The sequence below is a fragment of the Cicer arietinum genome, chromosome 2 (assembly GCF_000331145.2).
Source record: "Cicer arietinum cultivar CDC Frontier isolate Library 1 chromosome 2, Cicar.CDCFrontier_v2.0, whole genome shotgun sequence".
Lineage (NCBI taxonomy): Eukaryota > Viridiplantae > Streptophyta > Magnoliopsida > Fabales > Fabaceae > Cicer > Cicer arietinum.
This window is the reverse complement of record NC_021161.2, coordinates 22,078,861-22,087,331: the sequence shown is the minus strand read 5'-3', so window position 1 is coordinate 22,087,331 and position 8,471 is coordinate 22,078,861. Positions and strand designations below refer to the sequence as shown.

General features: G+C 31.7%; 1 long non-coding RNA gene across 1 annotated transcript; it reads left to right on the top strand.

The window, feature by feature from the left end:
• The first annotated feature begins 2,758 nt into the window (after positions 1–2,758).
• Positions 2,759–7,875, top strand: LOC113784539 (uncharacterized). The gene is made up of 3 exons (XR_003470594.2): positions 2,759–2,867; positions 2,971–3,088; positions 3,218–7,875. It is a non-coding gene; the product is annotated as an uncharacterized lncRNA (long non-coding RNA).
• The last annotated feature ends 596 nt before the right edge of the window (positions 7,876–8,471 follow it).

Below are 8,471 nucleotides of genomic sequence, written 5' to 3'. Positions count from 1 at the left end.
TTGACTGAGTCAATATTGTCTGTTCTTCGATTTCCAAGATACATCACCATCAACTATACTAAAAATATAGCCACTTGTAGCTTTGGAGTCATTTGATAAGGTGTTTCAATCAACATCACTATATCTTTCAAGGACGACATGAAATCTTTGATAATGTAATTCGAGACTCATGGTCCTTTACCGGTATCTCATGACTCTTTTGATAGCGTGTCAATGCTCCATACTAGGTCTATTGGTAAATCTGAACAACAGTCCCACAAAGTAGGCAATATCGAGTCTAGTACAGTCAATGGCAAACTTGATTCTGCCAATGATCCTTGCATATTTAGTTTGTCTAACACCTTCACCAGTGTTCTTGAAAAGTTTCACACTTGGATCATATGGTGAGCAAGCAAGTTGTAACGCCCCGATTTTCAAAGCGAGGGTGTATTTTTTTTTTCAAAAGAGATTAAAATAAAACAGAAAAACAAATAAGGAAATACCTTTTGATAAATAATGGAGTCATTATAATTTACAAGCAGCGGAAAAGTTTCTCAAAATATGAATCCAAAATATTTACACATCAAAAGTTGGTACATGTAACCCATCGAAAATAACATGTCAAGCTGGCGATATTAGTATAGGTACAGTCTTCCATTTTAAAATAAATACAATTCAAAAGAAAGACGTATGTTCCCTCTATGTCAACCTAATTTGATAATTCTCCAAAACAAACTAAACGCCCTGAGTGATCTCCACGCGCCCCGTAAGATCCTCCTAACATAGCTCCAATCAGGCATTCCCCTCTACATTCCCATCCACAAGGTACGAACCGATAGGATTGTCGTGGCTCTCATCTGAGGGCAAAGCCCAAATTTCCACAATAGTTGTAAAGGGTCACCAACCGAAATTAACAGTTAACACATAACATTTTAGTTTTTAAATGCACAAAATAACCTTTCAACTAAGTATGCACCTTAAAAGGATTTTCCATATGCTAAACGTCCATATAATATTTGCCAAGTAAAATGAAATCAAATAAGGTTTTCAATCAATCAAGTAACGGGTCAACCGACCAATCCGTTGATGAGTCAATTTGGGCAATCGATTGTATGACTCAGAATAAAAATTTCTACTGAGCAAATCGATTGGGAAATCGATTTTCGTAAAGGTTTTCAGTGAAATCTGTATTCTGGGTCTGCATCAATCGATTGGGAAATCGATTTTCGTAAAGGTTTTCAGTGAAATCTGTATTCTGGGTCTGCATCAATCGATTGGGAAATCGATTTTCTTAAATAGCTGAGCCCCTGTAACTTGCCAAATCGATTGGGAAATCAATTTTATAAATAGTTGAGCCCCTGTAACTTTCCAAATTGATTGGGAAATCGATTTTATAAATAGTTGAGCCCCTGTAACTTTCACAATCGATTGGCAAATCGATTTTGTCAAATTAGTGAAGTCCCTGAAACTCATCAAATCGATTGGGAAATCGATTTCCCTGCTTATCCTTCCAAAAATACATAAACTAATTCAATCACATTCATACACAACTCCAAATCTTAACACTTAGCAATTCCCAGACAATCACCACGACAAATTGGGTTTCGAAATAGTTTTACAATCCATCACACTTACACACGATAATTAATACATAACACTTAACAATTCCAACACAATTACCACGACACCTTGAGTTTCGAAATAGTTTACAATCTGTCACACTTACACACAAAATCAATACATAACACTTAATCATAACTTGATTCAAACTCGACTCGTGTGCCAAGCGACCTAATGCAATGCATATATGCCAAAATGCATGGACTCGGAATTCCAAACCAAAACCCTCCTCGAAGGACCGTAAATCATAATTGTACCGCCTATCGCAGGCCGAAGTACCAATTATCGAGGTGCCACCTATCACGGGTCTACACGATTTACTAAAAAGCGTAAACCATAAACGTATTGCCTATCACGGGCCCGTACCGTTTACCAAGGTGCCACCTATCACGGGTCTACACGATTTACTAAAAAGCGTAAACCATAAACGTATTGCCTATCACGGGCCCGTACCGTTTACCAAGGTGCCACCTATCACGGGTCTGCACAATTTACAAAAAACCGTAAATCGTAAATGTACCGCCTATATTAAAGCGCAGGAATCATAAATTGCAAAGAAAATAAATTACAAGAAATTAAACAAATGATAATAAAAATTATATTAACATTACAATTGCAAGTACTTTATAAAGATTGTAAGTAATATTAATATACTTGCAAGTAATTTAATATACAATATTAACATTACAAAAAGGTAATAAATTTATTCATGGTATTACAAATAGAAAAATAATTTGACACACAAATATTGCAAATGATTCATCAAAACAAAATAGATATTGCAAATGAGACACACATAATTTGATACATATTAACCAAACTTGATGATGGTGAAAATTTGGAATAAATCATATCATTATGAGTGTTGATATAGATTAACGTTTATGATAAGCTACTTTCAATTTATTGGTACCTTATGGGTTTATTGTTATATCTAAAAACCTCCTCAACATTCAATAGTACTACGTTACTGTTGTTGTGGACTTTTTAACATGAAATGAAAGATTGATAACAATTATTTATTTTAGAACAGTAATTGATTGACATAAAGGGACAACACGAAACATGGTTTCACGTAAAAGAATATTAATATTTGTGATTGTATTCTTTTGTATGCATAAAGGCTACAAAATCATTATATAAATTGATACAAACCTTCCATATTTGTTACAGAAAAACGACCAAAAATATGAATAAAATTCTCATATTTGTTTGTGTGATCATCTTCTTTATTTCCTTACTTTCGATAGTAAATAATGTAAATGCCGGTAAAAAAATTTCCCCTTATGTTTTCCAAATAAATTATGTTATCTAATCCAAAATTTATTATATCTTCTTTCAATAACCCCATCTTATTATTTTACTTTACAGGAATTTGCTATCCTTGTACCCTACATTTGTATTGTCATATTATTTGTTATCCTTTCAAAGGACATTGTACTAACGGTCAATGTAACTGCACTCGTGGGTGCATGCTTAATCCGTAAAAGTAAAGTTGAAAATTTATTATATGTTTGTCCAAATTTTTATAAATTTTTTATAATTTTTAATATTGCCACTTATATGATTACTTTCATATTTTGATTTATGTTACTCAGCCTTTCAATTTTGTTGATAGTTAATGAAGCGGGTGTCTTCATATAGAGACCTACAACAAGGACAAAGGAAGGTAAACATTAATAACGTAAGTCACAATTTTAGAATAACTTAGTCTTAACTTAGTGTAGTTTTAGTGTAAAGATAAATAAGCCTTACATGCATAGAGCCTAATATTATCCCGAAGACGTAGTGGACAATTCTCCTTATAGTTATTTTAAGACATCTTGTAAGATTTAAATGAAATATATTTTGTTTTTTAGTGAGAATGATTTGAGTATTAGCTCCTTTTATGGTTCAAGCATTAGATCATATCTTTGTACTTATCAAAGGTATCGTTATGCACAATGTATTTGCAAAGGTATACTTATCAGAAGATTTGAAAAAAAAAATTATGTGATTTAATATAAAAGTTCATACAGTTCAACTAAAAAAGAGTCGCAATTAAATATCGTCTACTTTTGTTCATTACAGAATGTCACATCCCAATTTTTCGAAATATTACTGGTGAAGTTTAACTCAAAAATATAATATATATTTTTTTATATAGTTGATCTTCCTTTTATTGGAAACTGAGATAAAAGTTTAAATCTAAGAATTCCTTGAATTAAAAAAAAAAAAAAAAACTGAAAGTGTTATTTTTTTCTCAATCAGAGTATCCTCGAGAATAAAAACCTAAGGCTAAATGGTCTTTTTCTACCCAAGAATAAAGGTACTGGAAAAAAAAAAGTTTGAATTGTGTTGATCGTTTTAAATTTTTTCTTTAAACAATATCTCATTATCAAAAGCTTATCTTGGGTTAAACACAAACACTGAAAACATAGATTAAAAATAAGACATTTATACAAATTTACAACAATTATTGTTACATCTAGTCCTCCCTTTTTAGAGATATATATCTCAAGTATAGTTAGAGACATAATCCACCAAAGTATTTTAAATCCATCTTTTTAGGCTTTGATTAGTCTTAAAGCATCTCAAAACTAAGTATTGTTTCCTTGCCTCACCGAGCATTAAGTATTATTATCAAGCCTCTTCAATCCCTCTATATTATGATGCCTCAAAAGACATATGAAAGTTCAATCTCTAGTGTTTCTCAAAATGGCTCGACTCACGCACTTATTGAGTTTAATATTCTTACTCCACCTCTCCATTATAAATATTATTCAAGGGTTTTTAAGAACAACCATAATTAAGGTCTCCCAATTTTCTCAAGGATCTTGACATCACTTGCCTCTTGAGTTGAGTTTGTAAAGTGCCTCTTCAAACTAAGTATTCTTCTAATGAACTCTTTAGACAATCAAAAAGTATTATCACCTTAAATTAAACATTTTTCTAACCGCCTCTCCAACATACCAACTAGAAACCTTCTACACTTAAGATTTGTTTTTATTAATTTCCTATGAAAAACTGGCGAAGTATGGAGTTAAAAAAATTTCCGTATTTAAAATATTTAGGCAACTTGCACTACTGTTAAATTTTAAAACAACTCAGAATTCGACGAAATTTTTTAAGAGTTATTGGGTTGGTTGAGATTTTTTTTTATGTTAGAGTGATATTTTTGTGAATGAAGAATATTAAACTTGAATATTTTAATAATCAAATAATTTTTGTTGTAAAAATAATTATCTGACATCAGTCGTTTCTAACTCATTTTCAGTAATTGAACATACTATTAGTTGTAGGGATGGACACATTTTTTAGTTGAGAAGTGAATGATTTGATGATGATTAAGTGTCATATAGGATAATAGTGAGGGTTTTGGATTAAATTTAACTGAGTATTTTTTTTTTTTTTATGGTTAGAAATTTGTGAAGATTAATTTAGATTTAAGAGATTAAGTTAATTAAGGAAGGAGAAGAAAAATATCTACCTCTTCCATTGTATACCCACCAGCAAAGACACATACACACACCACTCTAACTTTTTTTTCATTTCTCTTTCATATCTCTAAACACAAACCCTCAATAAGAAGAAGAAACACCCTTTTAAAACTAGATCAAACATCACAATCAAGAAGTTGTAGGAAGAAAAGTTCTTCCTTCCAACTCGGTTGTTCTTATGAGCTAACAAACTTGAGGTAAGAACATTGCCTTGCCTCTTTCTTTTCCCAAATCCACTACTTCATGTAAGTGTGGGGGTGAATGATATTCTTTCTTGAGTTCTTGATCAAACCTCTTTTCTTCCTCAAACCTGCGAGCACGCTTGTGTGGGTAGAAAATGTGTTTTTTCCTTTACTATTTTGCTTTGGTTAAGTTGGGGTTTCAGAATATTGTTAGTGTTATGAAAATTGTGAAAATATCAATTTTTAAATTAGTTGATGTGTTTGTAGGTAAAAAGTTTGATTATGAAATTAATGTACTTTTCGAAATGAAATGGTTAGATTTAACTCTAAGTTGTGAATTGAGATAGTTAAAATTGATTAATTTTGTAAGCTTAAAATTAAATAGGTAAAGTGAGATTTTATTTTTAGTAAGTAATTCTTACAGAAGAATCTTATGATTATTTATGTTATGATGATTATGACTCCCTCAGTATAAAAATGAATTTAGCCTTTTGACACCTAGTGAGCGGTGAAAATTTTATGATTTATTATGCTTATGTGTTAATGCCTTGACTATTGAAAAGAAATCAAAAGTGTTGACATTGAGTTTATGGTGGAGAGAATTATGTTATATTTCTGATTGTTTGATATCAAATATTTTAGAATAAAATATAAAGTAAACAAATAGGTTGAAAATGATTTGATATGTTTTTTGTTTGCCTATAAATGAAACTTCTTTTTAGAGTTTTGAGATTGCATGAATTTTCAAGAAATCTAAGAGTTGAAAAATGGTTCATTTGATTTTTAAATAATATTATGAGTTGTGTTTGGATCAAAAAATTTAAACCGTATCCATTTGATAATTTCTCAGACGATTCTTGTCAAATTTTTGTTGACGCATTCTCATCAATTTTACAAGTTATTTCACTAGAATTTCTATTTTTTAAAAACCTGCAATATATTCAAGTCATGAACAATTTTAAAATTTATATTCTTGTCAGTAACAATAAGAAGAAATTTGATTGTTTTCAACAATATCTTTATTTAACACAACATCACTTCAAGAACCATACATATATTTGGATATTGATGATCGCCTCGTAAATGATCTCCTGTGAATTACATTTTTAGAACCTTATGTAGCATGGACGTCAGATTGCTCAAGAGTCTTCAGAACGATATCCAAGTCACCAAAATCAACAAAATTTGAGTCAAAAATTTCTTAACGATTCTTGTCAATGTTTTCCAAATTTGAGAGAGAAAGTTTTTGAATAACAGTGGTGTCTCCTAGTTTAACGTCGGAGATATGATCCCTAAAAGGAGAGTTAACAACATAGTGAGTACTATCACCCCAAATATTGTTATCTATACCTTTAGTTTCAACCTTGCTTAATGCAGCAATTTTTTGGGACAAACTTCTTTAAAATTAACGCATCTTCAATAGAATGAGTTATTCCATGACCTTTGTGTTTCTTGCAAAGTCCCAGTTGAAATCTTTTGACCATGACAATATGTGAAGAAGACTTGGTTACAAATTCCAAGTTCTAACTATTCAAACATTTTCCAAATAAACATGAAAAGAAAAGGGAGAACTCATAAAATCATTTCCAAATGGGAACAACCTGCCATGAACCCACTTATTTCAATATTTGTAAAAGCTTTTCACGTAAATCCGAAAACATGATCAGTGTATCACCTTTATTCATGGAGACTCTGCCATGAAGGTTATTCTTGGAACTCATCAAACTTAGTAGGTATTCATCTTTTGAAATTTTGATAGCATGGGAAGAAACTTTGAGACATGCTTTTGGTAACTGGTTCAAAGGAATGGTGCAAGAATTCATTATAGCTTAGAAGCAAATTTGAATAAAGGCTTCAATGTGTTTTCCAATAAGGAGCATTGGTAATCCTTGGAGGAGTTGAGTGTAAGACCCATAATTTTAAAGTACCTTTTATGTATTTTTGGTATATTTTGGATTTTGGCTCGGAGGCTTTTAAGCCAAAGTTAATAATATTTTGGAGTTTTATAATCAAAAAGATATTTCGATGCCAATTAGAATTTCTCGTCGATAAATAAATTGAATTTAACTGCGGTAAATACTTTACGGTTAATTTAAGGCGTTTCGGGTGAAAAGGTAATTTAATAAATATCTAGATTTTGAGATATTTGTTAAGTTATATTTATTTTATATTTATATGTTTGCTTGGAGGGAAAAAGAAAGGAAAACTAGAAGGAAGGAAAAGGAAAAGAAAATAGTATATAAAGGAAGGAAGGAAAAAGGAAGAAAGGAAAAACAAAGGAAAGAAATAGAAAGGAAGGAAAACCCGAATTTTCCATCTCCTTCCTCAGTCACGCGAGCATAAAACCAAAAATCCATCCTTTCTCCATTTTTCGTTTTCGTTGCTTCCTTTTCTTCAAAGCTAGTGACCCAAGGTTAGGTGTGAGTTAGATCAAGGTTTTCGTAACTCCACTCTTCCTCTTTGATTCGAAAACGAAGAAATACGGTTTTTGAGATCCAAACACAAACCCCTCTGTTTCTCCTAGATCCAAACCTCTTTTCTCGAAGAGATAGAAGGGAAAGTTGCTCACCTCCGTGCTACGGTGCTAGTGCACTAATTTGGAAGCGGCGTTGCAAGCGGAGATTTTACCTGAATTTCTCGCGGAACCGGAAACACTCGATAAAGCTAACTTTGAGGTAAGGGCTCCTTCCAAACTTCTAGCTTGCATTAGGGACGTATATGTAGTTGTGTGGGAAGGAAATTGTTAGGGTTAAATGTGTCGATTTGGGGAAAAACCAAACTAGTACGTTATGGGTAAAACCCTAAGAGTTAGGTTTTGTTTATAGTGATGAATGTTTCGTGGTAAATGAATTTGAATGTCATTGTGTATGATTATGGGTAAATGAAACTTGATGTTTGTTAATTGGTGTGGTTGTTGTGAATTATGGTTTGAATGTGAAAGTATGTTTGAATTTGTTTCTGTGGAATTTGAAAACCATTAGAGTTAAACGAGTATTAAAAATGGGGAATCTTTTAATACCTCGGTTTGCTTAATGTGTATTTGAGGAAAATGCTTAAGTTAACTGGGCGTTGAGAATGGGGAATCTCTTAATGTCTCGGTTACTTAACTATCGTTTTGAAAATCGTTTCGGTAAATGAGTATTAAGAATGGGGAATCTCTTAATGACTCGTTTACTGAATGTTTTGCGAGAAAACCGTTTAAGTCAAAAGT